The sequence below is a fragment of the Sphaeramia orbicularis genome, chromosome 17 (genome assembly GCF_902148855.1).
Source record: "Sphaeramia orbicularis chromosome 17, fSphaOr1.1, whole genome shotgun sequence".
NCBI classification, from domain to species: Eukaryota; Metazoa; Chordata; class Actinopteri; order Kurtiformes; family Apogonidae; genus Sphaeramia; species Sphaeramia orbicularis.
In genome coordinates, this window is record NC_043973.1 from 57438832 (window position 1) to 57454311 (window position 15480).

The window sequence follows — 15480 nt, forward strand, 5'->3', positions numbered from 1 at the left end:
GCCTCAGTCTGAGTTGGTTCATTATCTCCACTTCTGTTGTTGTCTCCAAATCCAAGTCCATGTATTTGGAACTGAACCAATCAGGTTCCACTATTATCTGAAACCCATTCCAGTCACATGACTGAGCCTGGTCAGTCCACGCTTCTTCTGTAGGAAACAAGAATGAACAGTAGATTTGAACTCAACTCCTCCGTAGTAGAAAAACAGCTCCACTTTCTTTGACTTCCTCCAAAGCACAGACACCATGAAAGTCTTGTTGTGTGCTCCTCAGTTAATGACAGCTCTGTGGACATTGAAGATGCTTTTACAAACAGACTATTGACTGGTTGACAGTCACATGGTAGGGACTATTAGAATCCTCACAAAAAAGTCTGAATGGGACCAAATCAGGATTGTGAGTTCAGGAAGATAAAAAGTTGATGTGTTTTTGTGTCGTGTGGTTTAGGGACAGATACAAAAAGATTGATCTGATCGACTGGATCAAAGTCAACGATGAGTTTAATGGAGTTTAGGAAAGAGGGCGGTGTCTCCAACTCCCCGAAAAAGAAGCGCAAACCCAACTCCAGCGTACAGAGGTTCAGTGAATGTGGTCTGGACTCTGTGGATCAGAATTATGGTTTTAGAGACGCTGTAGAAGGACAGAATACCTGCTGTGTGATCCAGGTACACTCCAATTCTGGAGGGAACTGGACCTGGGACAGGAGACTGGAGACCATTATGATAAAATACAAAAGAATCACTGCCACACCATAAAGCCCAAGATTTGTCATTGTTTCCAAATCTACATTCAAAGGATCCTTTTCTCTTAATATCCTTATATGCGATGGCGACATAAATGCCCCTCCCACTCCACTCCACCTCCCAGTAACATCGACCAGTCAGACTCTCTCTGCTCAGGACCTGACACCAACTGAATCTGTCTGGATGATCACAATAGTTCTGTGTTTGACTCAGAACTGTTACTGTTTTTTTCTTCTTAGACAGTGACAGAAGTTCATACACTGTGTTTGGATCCAGTGTGATTTCATGTGAATATTTTAAGAGTCCTGCTCTGGTCTGTGTTTTCTGGTTCTAGTAGAACCTGTGTTTGAGTGATGCTCAGTGAGATGTTGGTCCGTTCCTCTGTCAGACCGAGCTGTAGTTTATCTCGGAGCTCTGACACAGCTGTCATCACATCTTCAAAGTAACTCCGAGGACGGATGTGGATGTGGGATGAGTCTGGATCTTCTCTGAGTTGGGACACTGATGGATACTGGAGTAAAAACTGGTTGTGGTCATGTGTGTGTGACAGTTTGTCCATCTCAGCGTCTTCCTCCTCAGCTCAATGATCTCCTGCTCCAGCTTCGACTCCAGCTCTTTGACTCGACTCACTTCAGTTTCCTTCTTGGATCTGATCTGCCGCTCCACATCACTCCTTCTTTCCTCCATCAGTCGGATCAGCTCAGTCAGGATCTTGTGGTTCTTCTCCACTGCTTCATCAGCACATCGACTGATGTCCTCCACCTCCTTTTGAAGCACCTTCACATCTTTCTGTTTGTCTTTGATTCTCTGCTGGATTTTCCGTCGACTCACCTCCAGCTCCTTCTGCCTCTCAGTCCTCTCTGCTGCAGCTGAGACTGTGTCGTGGCCTTTATGTTCATCCACAGAGCACAGATAACAGATACACTGACGATCAGTGCGGCAGAACATCTTCATCACCTCATCATGAAGAGAGCAGACGTTCTCCTGGAGCTTCTCCGACGGATCCACCAGCTTGTGTTTCTTAAAGGCAGCAGATTCATAATGAGGCTGAAGGTGTTTGTGGCAGTAGGAGACCAAACACACCAGACAGGACTTGACAGCTTTCAGTTTCCTCCCAGTGCACACATCACAGACCACATCTTCAGCTCCAGCGTAGCAGTGATCAGCTGCAGCAGGTTCAAGTCCGGTCTTCTTCAGCTGTTCCACTAAAACTGCCAACATGGTGTTTTTGACCAGGACAGGCCTGGGTGTGAAGGTCTGTCTGCACTGAAGGCAGCTGTGGATGTTCTTCCCGTTCTCTTCATCCCAGTGGGTTTGAATACAGCTCATACAGTAACTGTGTCCACAGGGAATAGTCACTGGATCCTTCAGTAGATCCAAACAGATCGAGCAGGAAATTGTTTCCTGATCCAGCTGAACTCCTTTCTGCTCCATTTCTGCTTCGTGTCTCAACGACTGATTAAGTTTCACTTTGAGTGAAAGCAGTTTGAGCTCTGATCTGTTCAACCTGTGCGGTGTTTCCTGTCTGCTGTCTGGATCCACCTCCTGTTGGCTCTGCCCACCTGTAAACTGTCAGATCTACAAGGGAGGAGTCACGGTCATGTAAGGACAGAGTGGAGCTCCTGTGTTTGTTACGACAGAGTGTGTGTAGGTGAACGTTCAGCTGAACAGAAAAACTGTCATTTGTAGAAACTTACACACATCACAGGAAGTTCACGTCAAACCATAAAAGCCCCTTTAAGACGTGAGTGGTTTCCATCCACTGAAACACTAGACGACTTTTATTTTGTAGGAGTTGTGGAACTGTTTCTTTGTTTTCTACAAATTTAGAGTGAAAAGTTGAAAGTTGCAGCAAAAGAATGGGAACCCTGGGAGACTTAAGCTCTCAGTTACCTTTGACCAAGGTATCAGACCTTAATTAATTTACTGATGTTTTGTATCAGTAACAAACTGAAAAAATAATATAAATGAGCCACAAATTGAAGAAAATAATCAACATGAAGCAAAAATTAACAGACAAAAAACAAAATCAACTAAATAACCAACTAAAGGAATAAAATAAGCAAAATAAGTTAAAATGAACAAAATCACCAAAATGAAAAAAGAACAAAAAGAATCAAGAAATTGAACAACAATGAACAGAATATCCCGGTTGCAATCAACACATGTCAAATGTTTCTAATTTTTTGTGCTGCTTCTTTTCATGAGGTCAGAGATCAACCTAAATAGTGACTTTAACCTTTACAACACATTTAGTTCAGGTTTTTTTGTGTCTTTTAAGGCTGTGCATTTGCAGTACTGTGCAAAAGTTCTGGGCGTCCTTCACATTAGTTGTTTTTGTAGCGTTGAAATGAACATGCATATTTATTTCTTAATCTCTTTCTCCAGATACAGTAAGAAAATATAGGAAATATGTCCACAGCCTGAAAAGACACACAAAAAACTGAACTAAATGGGTTGTAAAGGTTAAAGTCAGTATGTAGTGTGACTCCTGACCCCATGACAAGAAGCAGCAAAAACTATTAGAAACATCTGGCATGTGTTGAATGAGACCTGGAATCAAACATCAGAAAATGAACAAAAGGATTAAAGACATGTTATGTGTAAAAGGAAGGTCACATGAAATATGACCTAATTGGTTTATAGAAGCTGTTGTTTTTCACTGAAACCTTTGTTGTTAAAAACAAAAGTTTCATTGAGGACACAGAGGAGGTTCTTCTGATGACTCTTCCACAAGGGCCAACAATTGAACAGTGTACCACAACTCCAGTCTGCCAGGTCTTTCAGGAGGTCTTTTGCAGTCCAGTGGGGGTTCTGACTTGCTTTTGTCGTCGTTTGTTCGCAGAAACAGAGAGAGATGGGGTCGTCTCAAAGAGGGAGGGTTTCTTTGGCATACAGGGTAAACAGAGTATCAGCATCTGAGTCCATCTGATTACAAGTTGGCATTTGGAGACCAGTGTTTTTATGGTTTCTTCAGAGTTGTTACACGTGTTTATGTAAATTGTAGATAGCAGTCTAACGAGAAGTTCACCCTGAAATGTTCCTTAGTCTTCCAGACCTTATCTTGACCTCCACTGTTCCTGTTAAATGCCATTTTGAACTGAGGAAATTGGTACCTGACAATGCTTTGCTATCTTCTTATGACCCTCTCCTTCTTAGTGGGCATCAGTCGTTTTCATCTTCAGTGCTAGGCAACTGCTTAGAGAACTCATGGCTGCTGATTGTGAGGATAATGTCACAGGAGTCTGGGTATTTATAAAGTTTTCAAATTTCCAACCCTTCCTTTCTTAACATTGACTGTGAACAAGCCATGACCCTAACAGGTTAATCCCATAAACCTCATATTTTCTGAGCAAAAGGGTTAAAGACATGTTAAGGTCAAACAAGAGGTCACACTAAAAACGACCACTGTGGTTTATTAAAGCTGTTTTATCCATTAAACTAGTTTTATCTGCTGTTCATCCTTCACATCAATCAGATTGGATCCAAATACAGATAAAAATACATATGTGTGCACATTAGAACGTTACTAAACCAACAAACAGAATGTTGGACCAGGACTTTTCTACTGGACTGTGGTTGACCATATGGTGTCCAAATGGATTTGACTGAATGTTGTTTGTTTTAAAATAGTAACGGTTTACATTAAGACTTAGAACTCAGAGACACTACTGTTTTTTTCAACTTGCTGTAAAATTTTGCTTCCTCTAAAAGTTTCTATTGAAGTATATGTAATGTCTTAAATTTGACCAAAGACGCCAAGGAAAAACATCTCAGAAAGTCATAAATTCAGCTTCATCAAACCTGCAGATACCCTTAAAACATTAGGATATGATCATAGTTACTTTGTGATGTCCGTAGAGGTTGAATTAGAATACTGCTAATCCAGACCAAATGACACCAAATGACTATGAAGCATCTTTATGGATACTTTTAAACACAAACAGCCTTTTAAAGAGAGATATTCTCGTTGACTTCCAAATATTGGTCAAAAATCAACAGCTCAGTCCGCTGAACACAGAAGCGATGTTCTGAAAGAGTCTGGTCCGGCGCAGATGTGGATCAGAGATAATTGGGGAGTGGTATTCATCCTTGAGTCGAGCGGACGCCGGTATGTCGGTGTTCGCAGAGTCGTATCGGATCTCATTAGAGCAGACGCTCTGCAGGAGCTGCATGAATCGTCTGGATAATGGGCTGAAGAGGTCGCAGAGAGAACACCTTCCTCACAGCTTCTGATCCAGCGACGGGCCTCACAGAGCGCCCTGTGGCACCCCAATCCTCCCACTGCACTAATTAGACCCGAATGTGTATTTTTAGACCCAATTATTAGGGTTTCATTCACCGCGAGTGAAAGCAAAAGGAAGGAGATATCATTCAGAAATCTCACACCCCCACTGTGGCTGAACGGGCTTTGAAAGAGACACACGGGTTAACATTCTCACATCGTTAAAGACCTTTAATTATGTCCTCGCAAGTGTGGGTTATTCTGCATTAAGCCTGTCACTTCGTCATCATGGATTAATAGTTTTATGTAGTGTTTGGAGTTGGTAAATGTAAGATGAATTCAGTCCAAAACCTAATGTTGGGTTTAGTTTTAGTCTGAACTCTGTTGTAGATCTGATCTGGATCATGGATGGATGGAGAGATGAAACTTTATTGATTCCACAATGAAGAAATTCACCGGTCAAAGCAGCAACAGGATAAAGTGCAAGAAGATGGGCAGCATAAGGTTAAACAAAACAAAGAGTAATACAAACATATACTAAGTACTAAAACTCTGGACTATTTACATATTTATAGGAGAGGTAGAATTGCAGTATGTCAGTTATATGATACTGTTTCAGAGTCCAGCAGTTGAAAAAATTTGTTTCTACAGTGCTTCATACATGTGGGCATTTCGTTGCCGTTTTCCGTCTGATATGTTGTTTGTTTTAGGCACTTCCACGTCAAAGATACAAGGTTCTGTGTTCGATTCCCATCTGGACTTGGGTCTTTGTTGGCTTTACCTGTTCTCTCTAGATTTTCTGGTTCTCCCTACCATCAAAAAATAGCTCACTTGGACCGTGGTGCTGATGAAGATCTGGAGTTGGTCCTCGAGTGCCCTCGGTGGCAGCTCACTGGTACTAATGCACTAAATGCTAATGCTAGGTACTGTGTGTATTATGGGTAAAATACAGAGGCTGAATTTCCCTTTTGGGATAATAAGGTGAGTTAAAGGTAGACCTTTTAATCAGTCAGTTTCTTGGGTTAATGCTGTGAATGTTAGTCTATATCAGGGGTCACCAACCTTTTCTCTTCTGTGAGCTACTTTTACCTAGTGAAGTTGCCGGAGGGCTATTCTAATTTAGCAAAATTTATTTACATAGCTATTTTTCATACATACACATATTTTGTGTCATACGTTTGTAACATTGTGCTCTTCATTTATTTTATTTATTTTGTATATCTTTGTTTTAACATTTACAATACTTAAAAAAGTGTTAATATGAAACTATTATTTTACTTTAATTAAGAAAACCAAAAGTAGAAAAAAACAAATATAAGCATTTGCATGCTGTATTCCTAAATATTTTAATACTATGTCAAAAATTATGAAATGGAACAATCCTGCATATGTTTATAGAATTACTAAAAACAAATAATACACACCTGTATGTGCATTTTTAATACTTTGAAATTGTGTAAAGGAACGTTGTCACTCACACAATAAAAGTTCACCAGCATGTGCTGCTGTTTTTCTGAAGGATTTGACCTTTTCTAAATTCACATATGCTATCAAAACATATTAATTAAAACCAGAACTTTGTGCACATAAATCCACCATCCCCGTCACTTCTACAGTCATCACACTGGAGTCAAACACAGAGGCACCTGTTCAGGTCCGACTCCAGCTGTCTGAGCGCATGCGCAGATAGTGCACATATGTTTGCACTTGTCCAGGATGTGAACCACTTTACTGATGCCTCTGTGGAAGCTCTGGCCTTGGTCAGTTTAGTGAACATGGACTGTTGTTTTTGGACTTTAGTTTTCAGCTCTTTTTCCTTCTCTTCACGGAGGCTGATTCCCACTGGAGAATCTCCAGAACAGTTGCTGTGAACTTTGGTGAAATTCCGCTCCACGTTGCATCTTTTACTGACTTCCAGAACGCGCCACAGATCAGACACACACACACACACACACACACACTTGTCTTTCACATTTGTCAAACAGAAGTCCGTGCCTCATCGTGGGTGAAAATAACTCCCTGACTATATCTGGCCGACATTGTTGCGGGGCTGAACCCACTACCTGCCTGGCATCTGGCTCATCCTGGGCTCCACCCCTCTTCCAATGACAGGCAGCAAACCAGCGCTAAAGTTTGATTGACAGCTAGTTGACCGTTTCATCTCGGGAGGGGGACACTTGTAATTTTGATTGGGTGGAAATTTAGACCTGTTCTACCAAATGACGAATCAACTTTGTGTTCTTATATTAGTGACCCTTGGCGAACCACCGGTAGATCGTGAGCAACGTGTTGGAGAACCCTGAACTAGTTCTATTTTTAGAGCAGGCCTGCGGGCGACTCGCGTGGGCCCTGCGGGCGACCTGGTGCCCGTGGGCACCGTGTTGGTGAGCCTTGGTCTATATGTACACGCTGACATATTTCCACTTTAAGGTCAGCTAGCTGAACTACTTCCATTCTTAGATCATCGGTTCATGGATGTGTTGACGAGCCCTGGATTCGGTGCTCGGTCTTTGAGGTTGACATTGGCATTGGAGGATGTGGGCGCAGAGGGTGGTGGCTCTGGCTCATGTCTTTGGTGGGGCTTTGAAATGGATTTGTTGGTGAATGTGGCGCCATTGGAGGTTCTGGAGAACATAGCCAGGGTTTCTGCGGGCCATTAAAAAGCTTTAAAAGTCATTAAATAGATTTGGTGAAAATTAAAGCCTTAAATGGCATTAAAAAGCATTAAATTCAATGTCTAGAGCACAGGTATCAAACATGTGGCCCGGGGCCAAATCCAGCGCGCCAAAGGGTTCAGTCCGGCCTCTGGGATGAATTTGTGAAATGCAAAAATTACACTCAACATATTAACAATCCTTTTAGTTCAGGTTCCACATTCAGACCAATTCAATCTCATAATAACCTATAAATACTCACAACTCCAAATTTTTCTCTTTGTAAATGTAAATGTTTTCATGTATTTAGACTAAAACAAAGTATAATTCTGCAAAATATCTGAATAACTTGAACAAATATGAACAACCTGAAGTATCTTAAGAGAAATGCAATTTTAATAATATTCCACCTGCTACTAAATATTTTGTGTATCTGTAAATCCACTGTGATCTGGAAGTTATAAATATACATGTGGAAATGATAAACTAAAGCATAAATTACATAAATTACACTTTTTCTTAGTTTGTTAATGTCATTCACATTGTTTGAAAGGTTAGTTTGTAGATGTAAACATTTTCATAATGTAATTTTACTTTTTTCGCTCTAAAACATAGAGGAAAGTTTGGAGTTGACATTATATATTATTATGTTATTATTTTACTGGTTCGGCTCATTTCAGATCAAATTTAGCTGAATGTGGAACTGAACTACAATGAGTTTGACACCCCTGGTCTAGACACATTAAAAATTAAATACACTTGATGGACAAAAAAAAAGCACCGTTATTCATGATTTATTTCGATTCTATAAACATGTAATAATTTTGATCGGAAGTATAGGGTGATGATTGACAGGTGGAACCCTGTAATTGGCTGTTGTTTATGTCCAGTATACAAAGTCCCAACACCAGATGCTTGGAATGCAATGTGCTGTGAGTGTGCTCATGCTGTGGCGAAAGAGCGGAGGGAATATTAGCAAATGTCGGAAAAATGGGAAAATGCAAGTTTCGGCGGAAGTGGTTGGAGGAGGAACTATTGAGAACCTGGTCAAAGCCTGTGGATGGTAAACAGACATAAAACCATATATAAAACTGTATCTGCAGTCGGTCATGGGCATTAAATTTGTTTAAAGTGCCATTAAAAAGGGCATTAAAAAGCATTAAATTAGATTTGCCGACACCTGCAGAAAACCTGATAGCTGATTTCCCCAGTAAAAATCAGTCTGGACGCACTGGAGTTCATTTAGGATGATGCTATTGCGGGGGGTGTTTGTGGATGTTATGAGGACATGGATGAACTATGATGGTGATGATGAAATTCTTTATTCAGTCATCACATAATCCAACCAATGTCAACACTCCAAACATTACCAACAGGTTAGTGACTGAAAAGGCCCAGGCAGAAGCAGAGTGCTTCTATTAATGCCTGTCCTACAGAACAAATTCAGTTACCCAGCATTCAATATAGGAAAAAGAAAAAAAAAACAATGCATACAACCAAACAAACAAGCACAAACATAAAAAAGTGAAACTAAACCAGAAAAAAAGAAAACTTAACCATCCAAATTAATGGTAATTTAATGTAGAGTCGAAAATAAATTATTTACTTATTACTTATTAGATCTTAATCATATCCTTCAAAAATTGTCCTATGTACCATTTTTTAAAATATCAAAAATGAGCTCCACGTTCTTAAATCCATGCTGGCCTCATTCCATAGTTTAACTCCAACAACAGATCCTTATATCTGCTTTTAGTCTCTTTTCTAGCTTTTTGTTCAACAAATTTACAAACATCTCGCAAATCATATTTAGACTCATGTGTTGAGAAGAACCTTTGTACACAGACAGAGAGTACCTTTAATTTGGCTTTATACATTATTTGCATTATTGTATAGTAAACTAGATTCAAAGAGTGGAAGTAAAAGACCAACATGGTGATTGGACTTTTTAGACCTCAGGACTCATTCCAGAGCAGAGCCGCCTCCCAAACACTGAATCTGACCCAAGTGACCCGCCTTACTCGGAGTAATTGCAGGATTAAACGTACCCCCGTGCTGAGAATTTCTCAGGTGTCATTTACCTTTTCCTACTCCCCCCAACCCCCCCTCCTCCTCTGCAGATCTCAAACAGAGATGCCTGTCAAAGATGTGCGATAAACTGTGACCAGACAGGAAGCACAGAGACATCACAGATACAAAGAGCTCTTCATCGTTGCAGGATTTCACCGACTGATGCACAAACTGCAGCTGAGCAACGTCTGAATATCTGGATTACACACAGCGACCGAAAGCAATCAAAGGACTCCACACTTTTAATTTTAATATTTATCGCTGTATGAAGCTAAATAATCTACATCGTGATAATAGTTTTTAGAAAGAACGGAGGCTCTGAGCAATCTGGGACTGTGTAGAAACTCCTGGACTGTTAATTATTTTTCACCAAATCCACTAAAACTGTTCATTCTCAAGTCTTGATTTAGCCTTTTTTTTATTGGTTTCAATAAAATTTTAAAAAATGTAGTGAATTTCCCAGCTGTCCCATAACCACAGAGAAAAAAAATCAATCTTTTATCCTAGATTTTCTATTTTAACCTTACTTTATAAAGAAATAAATGTCAGGTCATTATTACTTGGTTGGGTTTAGAACATAAATATTGAACTCAGAAGGTCGCAGTTAAAAAAGTAGTTTGAACACATATAATATGACCTTAATTTTTGAAACCCATTACTGAACAATTGGACCAAGGTATCATGGACAAAAAAACTTGCTATACTTGTTCTTCATTAAATGTGTAAGAAATATATGATGCTGAAAATGCTGCGCTTAAGTGATGAAAACGATGCGGAAATAATGATAAATTCATTATTTCTTTGAGGAGATTATCACAAATTTGTATAATAATCAAGTTGCTTCAGATAATTGAGAGATGGTTTATTATTTCATAGTTTTGAATTCAGAAACATAATTTTCTTGGGGAAGCGACAGCAAACCCTCAAACCCTGTCCACATGAATCCAGTTCAGTCTGACGTCGTGTTACTGTAAAACTCATTCCTGAATCCATGAAAGTCTGTAACAGCAGAGTCTGTACGCTCCTTTACCGTAACTAGGGATGGGAATCGAGAAGAATTTAACAATTCCATTTCCATTATCGGTTTTGCTTATCGATCTGATTCCTTATCGATTCTCTTATCAATTCTCACTTGGTGAGGGAATGAAAGAGTACAAACAGGTGTGTTTGCATTAACTGTCTTTTATATTTCCATTTGCACTGAAAATATAACATATACAGTATGTACAAATAATAACAGATGACGCCAGGCCTGGTTCGGGGGGGTGGGGGTGGGGGGGTGCGTGCGTGCAGTGAAAGTGAAGCTACAGACTCTTTACTAATTCCTCTATTGCCTCATTTTTACTATGTGGAACCGGTTCGACTCTGCTCGTCCCCCGTTGTTGTGCACCTCATTTCCTTTCCCCTACCTTCGGAAACTTGTATTTGAGGGGGTACGATGTTTGTTCCCTGCACCGGAACCAGAACTGGGCCCGAACGACGGCCTGGTGTTCACTCTGCTGCTAGATTCACAAGAGCCGCTAAGTATCGAATCAAATGAATCACATGCTGTGGACAAATGTTTGAGCAGATTGGAGGGATTCCACCCTTTAGAAGAAATGGAAACTTTGACAGTGTTCCAGTGGACCTGGTGTTGTCTGTTTGGACCGCTTCTGCCTCAATGCCATGTTGGCTACGTTCTGACCAAAACAATGCAGCATACGCGTGACATCATTGTGCATGCACAACGAAGGTGGAATCAATAAGCAGAATCGTTAAGCAGGCTAGGGGTGTGTATTGGCAAGAATCTGGCGATATGATAAAAATCACAATACTAGGATGACGATACCATATATCATGATATACCATGATACTGTTAAAAAGGCAATTTTTTTTGTTTCTTTTTTTAAATGATTATTTCCTTGAAGAATTGAATTACAGCAGAAATCTGCACAAATACTAAACACATTTTTCTTTGATCCCAACAGGATCTAATGTTATATCCTGTATTCAAACTGAAATTCTGTTTTACAGACATTACAGTTTAAGATCCTGTTCGAATATTTATATTCTATTAGTTCAGAACTAACATCAGAACAGTATTTTAGTTCAATCCCAACAAAGGAACTAACATTGAATAAAAGTGTGAAATAATAATAAATAAAATATAAACAAAAAACAAAAATGAACCTCCACAATATCTGCATTTCAATAAATACCTAAAAATATCGATACAGTACTTTTTAATATTGATACAGTATTGTGAAATGAAATTTCGTGATATATTGCAGAACCGATATTTTCTTACACCCCTAAAGCAGGCAGGCAAACGATTCCAAGGAATCAAGCTACTGGGATCCAGTTCTCAAAAAGAACCAGTTCTCGATTCCCATCCCTAATACACGCAGAGAGCTTATAATGTGTACAGATAACACACCAATTAAGTGTATATTTATGTGAGTCATCACATTGATTATCGTTATCTGATAGTGACTAAAATGTCTTATCTGTCTTTAGTTCAATAAAATCACTTTAATTCCCCCCCTTGTGTCCTGAACCTGTTATAAGTCATAAATCGTGCACCCCACCAGATGCACCTGTCCCATACAAAGCCCCTCTATCACCCCCCCCCCGACACCGGTAGTCACTGATCTGAACCCCGAGGAGGATCAGATAAGACCGGGTCAAGCCCCAGGTCACAGATCCAGCCCTCTGTCGGACAAAGACCACACTGTCAGGACCCCCCGTCCAATACCTGCACAGGAACCGAACCACGATAAGCTCCCGCTCAAGTGTCACCTGATAGGCCATAAGACCCCCCCCACCCTAACACTACTCCCTTGCTCAGGTAGAACTGATAAGGAGGACTGAATGAAAAACACAATTACAAAAGCATTAAAGAGACCAAGGGGTCCATTTATTGGCTGTTTGTCGATGCTGTTAAAACCCATCAGTTCAGTTCAGTGACACATGGTTCGCACAAAGTTTTACTCAATGAGGAAATCACGTCTGCAACCGCAAAGAAGCCACCAGTAAGGTAAGAACCCCGTTTTCTAACAGACCAAACGATCAGTTTAGCAGGAAGTGGAGCATCAGGAAAGATTTAACAGGGTTGAAACAAGCAGAAATGACAAATGGTAAACAAATCAGGTTGTTTTAGATCAAAATTTTGAAGCAAAGGCAGTAAATTTGTACATTTAACTGTTACATCAGTGACAGAAATGATAGAGATTATAAGATCATGATGGAAAGAAAAATAGAGATGAAAAGAAAACAAAGATGATACAGGCTAAAAAGAAAAGCAATAATAAACCAGTACAGATTAAGAGTGGAAAAGACAAGATTAAAAACAAAAAGGTGAAACAAAACTGATGAAAAAGAAAAAACAAAGATGAAAAATAAGGAAAAACTGTTTTTGTCCTTGAAATGAAAGAAACAGAAATTAAAGATTAAAAGAAAGACGACGAGATTCAAATAAAAACCAGTTTAAAAAACAAACACAGGTTAAAAAAAGAGAGAAGGCTCAAACAAAATAAAGATTGAAATGAACAGAATAGAAATGAAAAAGAAAGATTAAGAAAAAAGAATAAAGATGGAAAAACAAAAAGAAAAGAAACAGATGATATAGATGAAAAAGAACAAGGACAGTAATAATTAAAATGATACAGATTAAAGAGCAGAAAAGACTAAAGGATAAAACAGTGAACCAAGAGATTTCAAAGGAAAACAGATTAAAAATGAAAAAGAATAAACATGAAAAACAAAGGTTTAAAGACGGAAAGAATAAACAATAAAAAGATAAAATTAAAAGAAAAGAAAATTTGAAACAAAAAGATGATGCAGATTCAAAATAAAAATATGAAAAATAGAAAATACCCAAAGATCAAACAGAAACTAGTTTAAAAGCAGAAAAAAACACATTAACAAGAAAATGCAGATTAAAAGTAAAGATTGAAAAAATAAACGAAAGATGAAAGACTGAAGAAAACAGACAAAATTAAAGAAAAAATATTAAAAATGATGAAAGAATAAAAATTGAAAGTAAAAGATAAAGGATTGGTCGTTATTTGTTAAAATTTAATGAATGTATCTTTACTTGATCAAAATACTTGAACTCTTTACATTTTATTATTTTTATAGTCAGTGATTTGATTGACAGATGAGGGCAAATTCAAACCTTGACCAATCAGAAATGACCTCAAAGGAAGCCTCTTTCATTCAGTTATAATGAGAAAAATTATGCAGTTTTTGTTTTATTATTATTCAATTGGAGCTGAAGTTGAAATCTATAAAATAATTTAACCAACATTTGACAACGGAGTGAAAAAGATGTAAATCAACAGCTGAAGGCAGTGTTTTTTTTTGTTTGTTTTTTTTTTAAGTAGGAAAAATAGGACATTTACAACCAAAAAAACCTAAACCAAGTTGTATTTGTTGAGTTTGTCACATGAATGTAAATGTTAATGAAACTGGAACTAAAATCTGAATTAGTTTGTTGTTTTTGTCTCCATCCCTTCCATTAGAAGTGATGTTTGTTCTTTATGAAACCAAAGCTTTTCTTTGTTTTCTATGTAGGTAAAAGTCATGATTCTGACGTTGGTTTTCGTGATATCAGCTGTTCCTAATGGTGAGTATATGAAACAAATATAACATCTAAATGATAACATGTCCAGGTTTAGATTAAATGGATGTTGTCGATTTGAGGGATTTACAGCTGAACCAGAATGAGTTTATTTGTCTTGATAACATTTAATCTAGTGTAAAACAGCAGATTTTCACATTATTTTAGTTCTAGACCCACATTACATCTAATACTAATAAGAAAACAACTGAATAAATAAGAACAAACATGTCAAGTAATGAATTAAACACATTCTAATGCATTTACTTTAATACCAGACTGGCCAGGTTATAAACTGAGCTAATAAAAGGTTTATTATTATTACTACTATAATTACATTACTTACATTTACAACCTGTACAATTATGTTTGGTAAAGTTGTACAAGTGTAAAATATTCTTGCTCTTAAAAGTTCATAATGTAATGTAGCATAATGTCAAAAAAAAAAAAAAATCAGCCAGACAAGACAACAGTAGACCTCATACTAATAAGTGGGCGGGGTGTATTATGATGCTGTTAGTGGATGTGGGCGAGGTTTATTATGACACTGTGTGTAGATGTGGGTGGGATTAACTCTGACGCTGCTGGTGGATACGGGCAGGGTTTGTTATAATGCTGTTGGGGAATGTGGGCGGGGTTTACTCTGACACTGTTGGTAAATGTGGGCGGGGTTTGCTCTGACACTGTTAGTGGATGTGGGCAGGGTTTACTCTGACACAGTTAGTTGATGTGGGCGGGGTTTATTATGACACTGTTAGTGGATGTGGGTGGGGTTTGTTATAATGCTCTTAGTGAATGTGGGTGGGGTTTATCATGACACTGTTAGTGAATGTGGGCGGGGTTTATTATGACACTGTTAGTGAATGTGGGCGGGGTTTAGCCTAACACTGTTAGTGGATGTGGGTGGGGTTTATTATGACACTGTTAGTGAATGTGGGCGGGGTTTAGCCTAACACTGTTAGTGGATGTGGGTGGGATTTATTATGACACTGTTAGTGGATGTGGGCGGGGTTTATTATGACACTGTCAGTGGATGTGGGCGAGGTTTATTATGACACTGTTACTGAATGTGGGCGAGGTTTATTATGACACTGTTAGTGAATGTGGGCAGGCTTTGTTGTAATGCTCTTAGTGGATGTGGGCGAGGTTTATTATGACACTGTTAGTAGATGTGGGCGGGGTTTATAATG

General features: G+C 38.8%; 1 pseudogene; it reads right to left on the bottom strand.

The window, feature by feature from the left end:
* Nucleotides 1-904: 904 nt before the first annotated feature.
* On the bottom strand, nt 905-2248 carry LOC115436525 (E3 ubiquitin/ISG15 ligase TRIM25-like; annotated as a pseudogene).
* Nucleotides 2249-15480: the final 13232 nt, after the last annotated feature.